Raw genomic sequence first — 15,146 nt, forward strand, 5'->3', positions numbered from 1 at the left:
ATCTTGGGAGATATATGGTGAGTAATCTTGGGGGCGGATTCTTCCCCACCCTTGCACTATGATGTTACAAATGTTTGGATACTGACTCGGCTCAAAGCTTCTAATTCTATGGTTCGTAATCAAGCTTCCCGTTCGGTCGTCAGTGATAAACTCCCTTAGGAGGCTTCCCAACCTTTAGAACAAAGGATTTATGTATCTCGAGGATACTGGGGGAAGGCTAATCACTGCGTGCAACCGTTGAAAAGGACTTTCATCACTTTCCACATTTGATTATAGTGGGTTGGAATTCTTGGCGTCAAAGCCGTTCCCCACTTAGGTCGTTCCCTTCACACCGGCCATAAACGGCTTTAAGAGTTGATTGCAACTCCTCGGGAAGGCAGGCCTGCTAAAGGATTTTAAATGCTTGAAGTACTGAAAGCGTAAGAGTGGTTTGGCTTTTTGATCACCCAGTTAAGGGGAGAGCATATACCTTCCACTTTCGAGACAAAGCAAACAATGAGGTCTTATTTTATCCTTTTAAAGCAGTCATTTTCTAAAACCTATGCAGAGATGTTGCTCCACAAAAGCATGATGTTCTTTTTAATCTTTCAAAGCAATAATTGTCTAATCTATGAAAAATAAATAGTCAACAAAGCAAATTCGATGTTTTTGAAGGTCAACAAAAGAAAATCGTTTTGCTGTAAAAGCAAGTTTCCTCGCTTTACCTGCAAGAAACCTTTAAAACCCTGCAAATAAACAAAATGATAAGATGGTCAATTGATTCGGGGGACTTCTACAAGTCTAGAATTTTAATTCGGTTACAATAAATGGATCCGATGGTGGAAAGGAATGGGTATTTTTGGCTATCAAGGAAGATGCTCTGACACCTGTTATTTAAAATGAGGAAAAGGCCCTTGCTGCTAAAATTGAAGACAAGGATGAATGGGTGATAGACAGTGGATGTTCATATCATATGACTAGAGATAAAAGGAAGTTCCTATCATTGCAAGAATTTGATGGTGATCTGATCAAATTTGGAGATGACAAAGCATGTATGATGTAATGCCCACCAAAATACCCTAGAGAAATATAGCTAAATACACACTAATTTAATTAAATTTTTTTTTTTTACAATACAACACATAACATCACTTAAGCAATGCAACGAGCACCCAACAACATTTAAGTGTAATGAACATAGAATAATTCATTCAAGCTAATCAAACAATTACGCAAGTGGAATACAATAAATCATTACTACTAACTCCCTAAGGTATCTCAATGCCATTACTTAGTCTACCCACACAAGAAATAAGCATTTACCTTCTTCCAGATCAATACCTCATAATCTTAATCATTATACACACATAGGTGCAACATAGAAATACCTAAGACTCACAATATGCAACCTACTTAATCTTTCATTTAATATGAGATTCTATCTTTCAATGCATAGTTACTTCCCTTTTTCTCTTAGGTTCATTTTATACACCGAGTCCAAATCTTCCTATTACCATTAACTAACCTTCGACTCTAACATCACCATTCACATACCAAGATTAACCCTTACATTGCATTAACATAATTTCCATTTACAATTAACTTCTACATAGTCATTTATAATTCTATGCCCCTAGCATACTTATTACTTCATCATGATTCCAAAAGCACATAATGCAATACTCACAATGTCTCCTTAAACATTTAATCCATAGCCCATTTAATTCTCATAAAATCTCTTACACTATATCAATTAACCAACAATCATCTCATTACAAATCAGGTAACTACACGAATTCATCTCAACACAAACTAAGATACAATATCCTAATTCCATAACAACTGTATGGTGGAAAAGTGGGCGAATAAAACTTAATATATGAAAATATGAGAAATACCAGTCCACACACACACACAGGACTTCTTGATGCAAGCTATGGAGTAACGATGTGTTACTCAGCTTCCCAAGGAGGGTCCCATGGTTCTCTATCTCACAATGTCCCTCAAACCAATGTTTTGCTCTCAGATCACTGAGCAAAATGGTTTAGGGATGGCAAATATGAGAACGAGAGATGCTTTTTTAGATTTTAGTATGAAATGTATTGTAAGCTATGTATGATGCTAAAATGCAATAAACTAAATGATAAGATGACAAGGTTAGTATGAATACTATCCTAGCATACTATATTTAGTCTATGATTGAGCTAAAATGACAAAGAAACTAATCTAAGCATGCATATTAGTCTAATTTATGATCTAAAGAGAGGCTAAATGATGAGCATAAAATGATATGAAAGCTTGAAAGAATTTGAGCATAAGTGTGATGCTTCAAATTTGAAAGATGATTGTTTTAGAATGGAGGAATGAGAGCTCTATTTATAGCACAAACAGGGCAATGGATGGTCGGGATTGAAAGGTTTAATCAAGGGCCAAGCTTGAAAGTTGGGGATCCATGTGCACAATTGGCACCAATGAAATGGTGACAAGTGTCCACACAGGATTGGGTTGAGAGAAGAGGTTGGAGGCATTAAAGGCCTGAGAAGACCTCATGGTTATCTAAAGGCTAAGGGTCAAGTCTAAGTTAGGTTTACCCAATGAATTAAGATCTAATCCAAAGATAAACCTTTGTGCAAATGATTAAGAGATAATCAAGGTCAAAGCATTAATGACCTGATGAGACCCTCGGGTTGGGTAGAGGTTGAGTCAAAACAAATGTTTTAACCATGTGGGAGGGTTTGAAATAACCATTAATGGTTATTGGAGACTTTGGGGATTAAGTGGTTGAAGTTTGGAAGCCTTCAATGGTTTTCAAAGACTTTAAGGGTTTTGGTGGTTGAAGGTTGAAAACCTTCAATGGTTATCAAAGACTTTGGGTCATTTGAGAAGTGACCTCCCTTTGCTTAGGGATGTGACAAAGTTTAGAGGAGGGTTAGGTTAATTAGAATTGATTAGAAGATTCTAGAAGGGATTAGGAAGGGGTTTGGGATTTTGCAAGTGGATGGGGGATAATAGAATTTAATTGAATTAATTGATTTTCATTCAATTTGGTTGTAATTTGGGAAATTAAATAAATTGGATTTATTCAATTTAGGATAACTATTTAATTAAATTTGAATTTAATTAAAAGTGGCTAGAGGGATTTAATTGAATAAAATGATTTATTCATTAAATGGATATAGTGAATTTTATTTAAATAAATTAAATAATTTACTTAATAAAATAGAGGAATGTGGATAATTTAATTAAATTGGATTTAATCAAATAGGGAAATGAACATGAAATATTCATTTAGGAATATGGTCATTTTTATACGTCTACAACAACTAATAGCATCCACCAAATGGAGGTATAATCTTAAACCATAACACATGATACATTCTAATCCTTTCCTAGAAGGCAAGAATTCATTTTACTGTCTACCCATACACCTACTACTAATTTCCATTAATAAGATTAGTAATTCATTCACTAAGAACATCCTTACAATATTTTCATAAGGAACCTTCAATTACATCCCAAGCATTATAAGATTTTAATTCAATCATTAGATCACTATCTACAAAGCATAATACTATAATTTCAAATTCTTTAATCACAACTCATAAAAATGTCCTAAGATATCTTCCAATATTACTCATACTCATACATCCTATCGAGACATAACATTTCTTCTACCTAAATCATTGGTAAAAGACATCATTTCAAGACTGATACCATTATCATAATATTTACACCAATCCTTTTAACATGGCTCATCAAGAATACAAATTGCATCTTTTAATTCCAAACCATATTACTTATCCACATCTCATGCATCCATTTCATTTAATATAAATGCATTACAATACAACTCAAGGTTCATCATTACATTCATCTACCATAACCAAAGTTATCACTACAACTAGAACAACATAGTCATTTCTCATAAACATGATTTCTTTTACAACCATTACATAAGAATTTCACTACATAAATCATTTACATTCTTGCTGCAATTATTATCCATGAACAATCTGAAGAAGCATCCTCATCCATGCAAAAAGAATCCAAAGATAGGAACATCCCAATGGTTTAAAAGAACCAACCACTCGACCATGTGGAACCAAAGGATCTACCCCCCCTGCTAGGAGATGGCACAAGGTCCCAACACACACTCTACATCTAGGCTGACACTTAAAACAAAAGAGACTAACCAACACAAGGACACTCAAGCAAGAACCAATCACGAGATAGCACAAATAGGAAACTCCCAGAGGTGCACAAATCATCAAGGCAAAAATACATCTCAAGCAATGGACACATGTAGGATTGGAGTGTCATCACATGCTATCCTCCCCCATAATATTGCCAATACACAACTCTTCACGGCCTAACCCCGATAGACATGTGGAGCCATTTCTACCGATGAGAGAATCAAGGGAGATTTGACTTACCATCTTCATGGCCTTCTCATGCTTATCCTAAAACATTCTCCCTAGGAATCAGCCATGAGGCTCAAACTATTAATTATCTTGTTCTAATGAAGTCTAATTACCCATTCCAATCAATTCATAATTAATGTTATCACTTGTTTACAAATCATAGAAAACTCCAATGTGCCTTGGTGGTATATACTTCTTGCATCCTTACAAGGAACCTCATGCAAGCCTATCTCTCATGACCCTGGTCATCACAAGGATGTTAGGTCTCAAAGACAATTGAGAGCAGGGGGGGGTGAATTAGTTGTCCAATAAATTCAACCAAAATTAACTTAACCAAATCTTAATGCTTAATACCAGTAAACCAAACTTTATGTCGATAGACAGTTTTAACAGTTAATAGCAATACTGGTAAAGATTAATGCATGAAACAGAAAGACAATAACATCCACAACACATAACACCAATGTTTGTACATGGAAACCCTATAAGGGGAAAAACCACGGTGGGAAGCCTTACCCACAATCAAATGATACTACTACAGATAGTATGTGTTTACAATATGGATTTTGCACATGCAAAAAGGCCAGCTGCCTAGAGCTCACTGCTCAATCGCAAAATGAGAGTCACACTAACTACAATTGGATGGTTAAATCCAATGATAATGTATTGCACAAATTAGCATCTTCATATGCTAGATTCGGTACCGGTGTAGTTCGGATTGCCTTCACAAAACCCTCCTTCAACCTTCAAATGATGTTTGCATGTATAGCTCTTCTTATTTTCACATATACTCCATTACAATTATTTTTCCCAATCACATATCGATCTTACAAATAAGATCCTACATATATACCATAACCTAAGACCAATTGACAATTATTTTTCCCAATCACATATCAGTCTCTCCCCCTTTGACATCAAATGCCAAAGCAATACAAAACAAATACAAAATACCAATTCATTCAATATACCATCTACTCCCCCTGAGAAGTAGCTCTCCTCATCAAAGCTGGAAAATGATTTCTCTATTAATTTTGTCGGTTGATGGAAAACATCAACTATCTAAGTCTCTATCAGTGGGGGTAGGACTCCAAGTTTCTCTCTAAGATACTCAAATATTTCCTTAGGAAAAGGCTTAGTAAAAATATCTGCAATCTGCTCTTTAGTATTCACATAAACCAATTTCACTTCTTTTGCTTCAACATCCTCTTTTAGAAAGTTCAGTTTGATAGAAACATATTTAGTTTTAGAGTGAAGTACCAGGTTCTTTGATTTATCAATTATTGTTGTATTGTCATAGTAAATAGTTATAGGTTCTTTGCAATTTACCTTTATGTCCTTCAACATTTGCTTAATCCATAATACCTATGTACAGTTAGTTGCTGCTGCAACATACTCTAATTTTGCAGTTGATAAACTTGTACAACTTTATTTCTTGCTCAACCATAAAATTAGTCCGCTACCAAGAAAAAATGCTCCGCTAGTGGTTCTTTTTCTTTCATACACATCTCCTGCAAAATTAGCATCTATGTATGCAAATAAGTCAAAATTTTCATCTCTAGGATACCATAAACCAAGATTTGTAGTGCCTTGTAGGTACTGGAAAATCTTTTTCACTACTTGTTCACCTTTATTTTCCCCGATGTAAGTTTCTTGGCAGGCCCGGTTGTGATCGTTGTTTCTTTAGTTAGCAGGGCTAAATGTGCATGACACTTGGTGGTTCGGCATTGCTCCCTCGGTTCGTCTTTGGCATCCATTTTTTGAAGCAGCGCGAGAGTGACAAATGGCAATGCTTATTGACTATTCTTCTAGGCAGGCCCATTCATTTGCATAGTTTGCAAGCAGTTCCTTGCAGTGGTCCCCTTTTCTGTAGTCCTTTCTCTTTTGATAGAATCTTTTCAGTTCTGGGTAACCTCCAGGCCGTTAGAGGAAAAGGTTGAGTTCTAGGGTTTGTTTTGCTAGGTGCGGCCTCTGTTGTGACACGCCGTGTTTTTCTGTTCAAAGGAGGTTGTGCCAGTTTTGGATTTTTAGGAGAACTATTTTTAGGAGCGGTGGCCTATTTAAGGGCAAATTTCTCTGTCGCAAAGGAGGAGGAGAAAAAGAAAAAAAAGAGATTTAGAAGCAAAAGAACAGTCTAATTTGCTAAGTAGGAGTTTTCTTTCATTTCCAGCCTTTAAAAACTATTTGGGTTTTGCTATAAGAAAATCATTCAGATTGTGCCTATGGCCTTTATGATGTCTCTGTTGGCTTACTGTTAGTAGTGTTTTCTATGCTATTGTTGCTGAAAATTCTGACAAACTTTGGGAGTATTTTATCTAAGACTTCACTGATTAAACTATGTTTTTCTATACTTGTTATCTAGTGAATGCATGATGAATGTGTCCCTTATGTTTTCAAGCAAATTTGGTTGTAGTTTCGATTATGTCCTTGGCTCAGATGCTTACAAAAGTCACAAATATTCCTTGATTTCTATTGGTTCATTTCCTCTTAATGATATGGCGTATCACCTAAGTGTTTTGTATCTCATTTTTTTAAAAAGTATTTGTTTCCTCTCCCTTTCCTTAAAACCCAAGGAAGAGCCAACTTCTCAATCTCAAAGGTCATTTAGTGTTCCTTTGCATGATTTGGTCCCCTAACATTGAATTTCCCATAAGGTTGTTCATCCCCAAAGCAAAATTTAGAGTCAACAGTTCTTTTTCTGGCACGCCTGGTGGGACTATTACCTTAGAAACACACACAAAAAAAAACACACATCCCAGCTAGTTTATGAATCATAAGCCCATCACCAGGAGTCAAACGGCCCTATATCCTCATCTTCTTTTTCCTCCATTGGTGACTATCCATTCCACCTCAGTTTCACCTCCACAGGGTCCCCCCACCATCATATACCCTGCAATGGCCCAAATCCCTCCCCGAAATTTTGTGACCTAGGACAATCATAGCCCTCTCATTCCTCCAGTTCCACCCATAGTTTGGGGAGCCATTCTGGCAGCCGCACTGAAAGCTATTCCCAAATTCATGGGAGAATGTCACAAAACCCCTGGAGAACATCTGCAGGATGTAGCTACTGTTTGTACTGTACATGGCATCATCGAGCAGAATGTGGCTTTGCGGTTGCTTGTAGCTTCTTTCAAAGGAAAAGCTCTGGACTAGTTTAGATCTCTAGGCCCTAGTACCATAGGGGACTAGAATCAGTTGGACAACCGCTTCTTTCAGAGATTCTCAGACAAAGCTAATAGATCATCCCTCGTGCACCAGCTCATTATGATCAAAAAAGCTCCCATAGAGGCATTAACTAATTTCAATCTGAGATTCCAGCGAACTTGGAAAAGGATATCATTATCTACCCACCCCCTGATAGATATGGCCTTTGTATTTTATCTAAAAGCTTTCAATTCTGATATATCAGTAATGATTCAATCCTTAGGGAGTAACACTCTTCTGCAAGATTTTGACTTAGCAGTTCAAGTTGAAAATAACCTTATCGACGCTGGAAAGCTCGTACCTCACCCTACAATGCCAGTATTCCCCAAAATGTCTACCCAAGTAATGGAAGAAGCTGTCCCAAGCACTTCTACTCCATAGTCTATGTATTCGTTCCCCACTCCTCAAACTACCATCCATTCGGCCTCTCTGGCTACTAAGGTCAACGATATGAAAAATCTCTTAAGATCTTTCTCTAATGAAATTGTTAACCTAAAAGGGGCCCAGGTCTCTCCTACCAAGCTCCTTTTCAGCAAAACTTCCAAGGAAACCGACCCCCCTATCAACATCCTAATTATCAAGCTAAGAAAAATACCCCGCTGAATGGCCAAATAGTCCTCGTCCCTAATCCATTACAGGCCATCCACCCAAACGGTGGTAGAGAATTGACTGTGGGTCAGAATAATTTGGCAGACGATGCCAATTCCTGGTGTTTTTCATGCAACAATGCTCACACCCTGAGGAATTGCCCAAGGGGTAATCTGCAACAAAAGGTCGCGAAACAAAGGAACTCAAGTATAGTACCATATGAATCCGCATATACATCCCTGGGCATGGATAATGCAGCTTTTGTTGTTTAGATGCAAGGAATGTCATTACAACAAGAAGCAGAAATTGCCCTGGATCACGCAACTTTTTCATGGATGGAGGATGACGATACAGTGCTAACTATTGATGGAGGAACTTCAAAAAATGGGACTCCTATGGTGCATTTAGACAACAACCTTCTCTCTAAAAGGCATTTGACTGGGGGGGATGCCAATAATATAAGGTAAATACTTGGAAATAGACCTCCGAAACCACCAGTCATCGTTTCCGCCTATCCCAGGAAGGAATTCATCCCTTACAAACCAAAAGAGCCTAAAGTTTTCATGCCCCTGACGTTGGATGTAGTAGATCAGTTGAAGAAAGCTCTAGCCCATGTCTCTCTTTGGGACCTCCTGAGTATACCAGAGTAGAAAAGTAGGCTAAGGGAGGCATTGTCCCATGATCAAAGGGATATGGGTGCAGTAGCTTCGCCGCCCTCTCAGATGAATGGAATGGATCTCCACTTAGCAGTTAACAAAGCATGCTCCCCTGTTGCTTTGACAAATGAAGGCTCACCCTCCACTGCACAAGGAGAAGGTATACCTAAGATGAATCCTTTTTTACCTTACCCTGATAGTTGGAAATAAACTTTTTCATAACTCCATGATAGACTTCGGTGCTAGCACCACGGTCATGCCTAAGCAGATTGCTGAAGTATTAAACATTAAGTACAACTCTTTAAGTAAATGGGCAATGCAGCTCAACGGGAATAAATTCCAGATGATAGGTCTCATCAAAAGCCTCCCTTTGACTTTATTTGCATGTCCAAGTATAATAGTATCCCAAGAGCTAGTGGTCATCGACATCCCTCCCGTCTTTGGGCTCTGTTTGTCTCGAGACTTCATCGCTAAAATAGGAGGATATATGTCCCTGGATTGGTCCCACCTGATTCTTTGTACCCAACATGGCACTAAGATGAAGATCCTTTTATAACCTCTTCATGCCGAGCATATAGCTAACCAAGCCTTGATTAATTTCCAGCCTACTCACACCTCTATAACCCATGATGAGCGAAAGGTGGTAGAACTTTTAGAAGACAAAGAAGTAACTGGGGAAATCCCACCCGAATAAGAAGCCTTCCTAAATGAGTTCATAGACTCTGATCCCTTATCTAATTACCATGCCACCGGCATAGGAACTTATTGCATTTTTGAAGAGGATCAGCTAATCCCAAAACTCACCAAAGATCCTTTCTCCAAAGATCAACTATCTTCGACACTATGGACCCTACACTTTGATGGTGCCAAATACAAAATGGGCCCTGGAGCTGGAGTTTGACTTGCCCCTCTAGTGGGTGATCTGATCTGAAGGTCTTTCTGACTACAGTTCACATGTTCGAATAATGAAGCAGAGTATGAAGGGCTAATTCAAGGCCTGAACATGGCAGAAAAAATGGGCATCAAGAAGCTTAAGGTTTTTGGTGATTTTGAATTAGTAGTACACCAAGTCTGAGGGATATCCAGTGCCAAGAATGTCTGTATGAGATCCTACCACTCCAAAGTCTAGGATTTAATAGAAAGTTTTGATGCTTTCAATATCACCAGCATTCCTTAGACACTAAATACCAAAGTAGATCACATGGCAACCATAGGGGCTCATTTTGATCTAGTTGTACACCTCTTGGCCAGCCATTCAGCAGTCAATATGGTGGTCCATCTAGCTATCCTTGATAATGATACATATTGGCAAGTTTTTGAAAGCGATGAGAAGATTGCTCTATTTATTCAAAGCTCGAGAGAATTTGCCGACCACCTGCAACCCAGGGTTAAAGAGGCCTACGGAGACCAGATTATCTAGCTAAAATCCAATAAGCTCCCTAATGGTCTGATCACCTTGGAGAATTTGTTTGATCATGAGGATGTTAAGAAGGATAAGCGGAAGCTCATAGCGAACAAAGGAGATTATGCTGAAATGTCAGTGGGATGCAGAAGAATCCTCAAAGTGGGCAAAGGTGTTTCCTTTGAAGACAGGGCGAAATTGGCTCGATACTATGATGAATATGAAGGCATCATGGCTTGGTATTATGATATTTTAAAAGGTTATGATCCCAGCATCATTTAGCACACCATCGAACTCACAAATGAAGCTAAGCTAGTCCAACAAAAATAGAGACCTATTAATCCCAAGATCGAATCCCTCATGGCTCAGGAGTTGAAGAAACTGATCGAGTCAAGGATTATTTATCCTATAAAACATAGTACATGGGTATCCAATCTAGTCCCTATGAGGAAAAAGAATGGGGATATTCGACTCTGTGTGGACTTTCGAGACCTGAATCGAGCATCACTCAAAGATCATTATCCCTTGCCGTCAATGGAGCAATTATTAAGCATTGTAGCTTAATTGGAAATGTTTTATATGCTCATTGGTTTCTCAGGATACAATCAGGTAAGTATCAAAATAGACGATCAACACAAGACCACTTTTACCACCAAGTGGGGGATGTTCACATATCAAAATATGCCCTTCTACTTGTCAAACACCAGGGCCACTTTCCAAAGGGCCATGGATTTGGCTTTCAAAGAGCTAATAAATAAGATCATCTTAATATATTTAGATGACCTAACTGTGTTTTCTAAACACCAGGAGGATCATTTTGATCATCTTGAGTTAGTCCTACAAAAATGTCTAGAATTTGGGATCTCCTTGAACCCAAAAAAGTGTATTTTTGGGGTTCCCCAAGGGAAGTTGCTAGGACATATAGTTTCTAAAGAAGGCATCTCCATCGACCTTGACTGAGTCAAGGCTATTAAAGAGCTTCCCCTTCTGGTCAATAAAAAGGGAGTGCAGTCATTTTTGGGAAAATTTAATTTTGTCAGTCGTTTCATTTCCGACTTCGCTGGGATAATAAGACCTATCACCCTCATGCTTAAGAAGGATGTACATTTCAAATGGATTGCTGAAGCCAAAAATGCCTTCGATCAAATAAAGCATGCCATCTGTTCAGCCCTAGTATTATCTAATCTAGACATGTCGAAAGATTTCATAATGTATGTCTATTCCAGTCAGCATAGTATTGCCATGGTGCTAACTCAAAAGGACACCCAAAAAGGAGGAGAGCACCCTATCACCTTCCATTCAAAAACTCTCAAAGATTATGAGCTCCACTATAACTTTGTTGAAAAGAAAGCCTTAGCTGTTGTAAAAGGACTGAAATTTTTTTGGCATTTCATTGCCTGCAACAAAACCATAGTGTATGTAGCTCACCCTGCAATAAGAGAATACATTATGGAGGGCGACATCATAGAAAAAAGAGCAAATTGGATCACTAAGATCCTAGAATATGATGTTGACATCAGGCCCACAAACTTGGTCTGCAGGAGAGGTTTATGTGAGTATATAGTGTAGATGGTGAATCCCATGTTTTTGAAGCCATCTCAGAAGAGATGGTTATGTTTATGCTTGACACCCCAAGCGGAAATTGGATTGACAAAAGAAAAAATTTCATGAAGACAGGGACCTTTCCCAAAAATCTCCCCCCAGCCAAGAGAAGATTCTACCGACTCCAAAACAATGATTTTCGGCTTATAAATGAAATTCTTTTCAAAGAAATTTTGACAGAGTTCTAATCTGATGTGTAGATCAAGGCCAAGCTGATAAAATTCTCCAATAATTTCACTATGGCCCCTCAGGAGGTCATTTCTCCGCACCTATAACCGCGATCAAAATTACTCAAGCTGGATACTTTTGGCTATCCATGTTCAAAGATGTACATGCTCTAGTAAGAGGATGTAAATAATGCCAATATTAGATGGGGAGGGGTAAGAAAGTGGCCATGCCACTTAGGCTTGTGTCAGTTGAAGAACCTTTTTCTCAATGGGGACTCGATTTTATTAGGATGATCAATCCTCCAAGCTCAGTCGGACATAGATGGATCCTGACCACCACAGACTATTTCACCAGATGGTCTAAAGTCATCCCCTTGTGGAATTCATTTAAAAATGAGGTGCTATCTTTCCTGGAAGAACTAACTTGCTGGTACAGTGCCCCCAAAACTGTTATATTAGATAATGCTCGTGCATTCACTGGCTTGTGGATCACATAGTTCGCTCTTAGCAGAGGTATTTATCTCAAAACCTCCTCTAACTATTACCCCTAAGGGAACAGTCTGGCAGAATCTACTAAAAAGAACTTGATCCGACTTATCAAGAGGATAGGTGTGAAATATAAGAGGGAGTGGCACCATCACCTGAGGAGTGCATTATGGGCTGGCTGCATAACACCCAAGTAGATTCTCAAGAATTCCTCGTACAAGCTGGTATATGAGAAAGACACATTTTTTCATCTATCACTAAAAATTCTGACATTATAGTTGCTAAAATCTATGGATATCATTGAAAATGGCTCAATGGCTATAAGGCTAGCAGAGATTATGGAGTTAGAGAAAGTGAGGGAGGCCACCTTCACAGCTCTCTAGGATAGACAAGAAGTCATAAAAAGGTGGTTCGATAGTAAAAAGAGTTCTAATATTATATTTGCCCTCAAAAACCTTATTCTAAAGTACAATGAGAGAATGGCAAAGCCAGGTCAGCAAACCAAGTTCGACTACCTATGGGAGGGTCCTTTCCGCATCATATGATGTAAAGGTTTCAACACCTTTGAGTTAGAGGACATGAATGGAGACTCCCTCTCCATCCTGGTTAACAATTTTCATCTTAAGCCTTATTATTAAGGGTCCTTTCCCCTTTTCCATGTAAATAGTGTATATTATGTGCATATGTGTGGTGTGTATTTATTTTAATTATTTTCAGCTTAGCAAGCATCAAGAAAGAGAGACTAGATAAAGAAAAAGCAAAATAATTATATTAAGTCTTTCTCATATATTGTTATAAAATGTACGGGCCCTTGGCCTCTCTCTTGTTTACATCTATTAGTTTCAAGAGCAAGTCGTGCTTTGCCAAGGCTTCTTAGAGGCTAGTCTCAGTATCTTCCTCTTCACTATCGGAGTCCCCTTCTTCTCCTAGCCATTCCAAACCAGAAGAACTCTTAGGATCCCCATGCATGAATATAACCACTAGGTTAGGAGGCTAATCAGGCAATAGGAATCTTGGGAAGATATAGTCCTTAAAGCCAGTATACCATTCTGTGCCTTTTAGAATAGGGACCATCATATGCACTCGTAAAAGAAACTCTGCAGCTAGCTCGACACGGTACCTATGGGAGAACAATGACATGGTTTTCAAGCCATTGATAAGTGGACGCCACATCACTTCTTCATTCTGAAAGATGAAGTGCTCTAAGCCAGATGCCATAGGGAGTCCAAGGAAAGGTACATGATACACAACTACATTTTCAGGGCCTCCCACATAGTCTAAAGGAAAGAGGGCTTGCATCAGCTACATTGTCAGTAGCCAAGATTGGCTGGAGTCTAGCAGAGAAGCCACGAAGCACGAGCAAATATCTGTATTCACCCGGTATCGGTCTGGATTGCCAATGAAATCTTCCCCAAGTACCGATTTGATGGTAGTAATTATTAATGGATTTTTCCTTCTCTTCATCCCTTGTAGTCTCCGGTCTGATATATTCCCTAGGAAAGTGACTTGCGCCCTTCTACTGACGAGATGAACTGGAGTATCTATTTCTTGATAAACTCTACTATTAAAGCTCACACTGTGATGAAAGAATGTCTGAAAAGACATATTTATAGCAAAAATCTTGGCAGGTAAGTAATTGGCAACTTGAGCTCACCTTTGTCAAATTTTAATGTCTCTGTCACACCTCTATTAATTCATGTCATGCGAATGGGATTATTTCCAAGATATTAACGTCTAGTTAGTCACTTCAAAAAGAAGAATGGATAGAAACAAAGAGCCATACGTACTTTCAAGTACGTCCCCCTTAAATGAGCCAGCTCTGCCAACCTGTTTCAGCTCACACAGTCATTATTCCTAGCTGATCTTCTCGATCAAAGAAAGATTTGGCCCAAGGTACTTTTCCCGAGGAATGCCAACACAACCAAGTAGTTTTTTGGGAAAGTGGGAATGACGGCTCCTCTCATTCATGGAGGTTGATCGCAACAGCACTTTGAGTTAGCGCGCGTGTCAGCCGAGCCTTAACTTTCATGAAAAATAAGGCATGTCATGCATTTAAAATCTCAAAGGTTCTCCTTGTCATCAATCTATTCATTTTGTTGCCAAGGAGTTAGGCTAGAGGACGATGTGCAGGTTTCCATTCTCTATCTGCAGTCTGATAGCAGTCCTCTAAAGGCTGATTGTCTACCTTGATGGATTCAGAGGCTTCATCCGTAAAAGCTGCTCCTAGAGGTTTCTGGGTTGATATTTTTGAGGAGCTATCTTACTCCTCTCATGCCATCCCACCAAAGAAGGATTATCCAAAGATAAAGGCCAAAAAGAAAATGATGACCTAGAACCCGTCAGTTGTTCTGGATTCCTTAGAAAACATCTATGAGCCTAAGATTTGAAAGGAGCCTAAAAACCTTAAAGAGGCCGCTTGTTTGAGGATGTCACATCATAGAAATGATCCTCATTCCATTGCAGTGCATTTCTGGAAGAGTGGTGCTCCCCAATCTTTGGTCCCCGTAGTTTCCTACTGTCCTGAACTCATAGCCGCCTGTGCAAAGGTTTTTGATCCTACGTCATTTTCTGTCAGCGGCTCGCACTTGAAACTGATCATATCTCTGGAGGCCATTAGGGAAATGCTATGCTCCCCAATCTT

This window comes from Cryptomeria japonica, chromosome 8, assembly GCF_030272615.1.
Source record: "Cryptomeria japonica chromosome 8, Sugi_1.0, whole genome shotgun sequence".
In the NCBI taxonomy this organism is placed as follows: domain Eukaryota; kingdom Viridiplantae; phylum Streptophyta; class Pinopsida; order Cupressales; family Cupressaceae; genus Cryptomeria; species Cryptomeria japonica.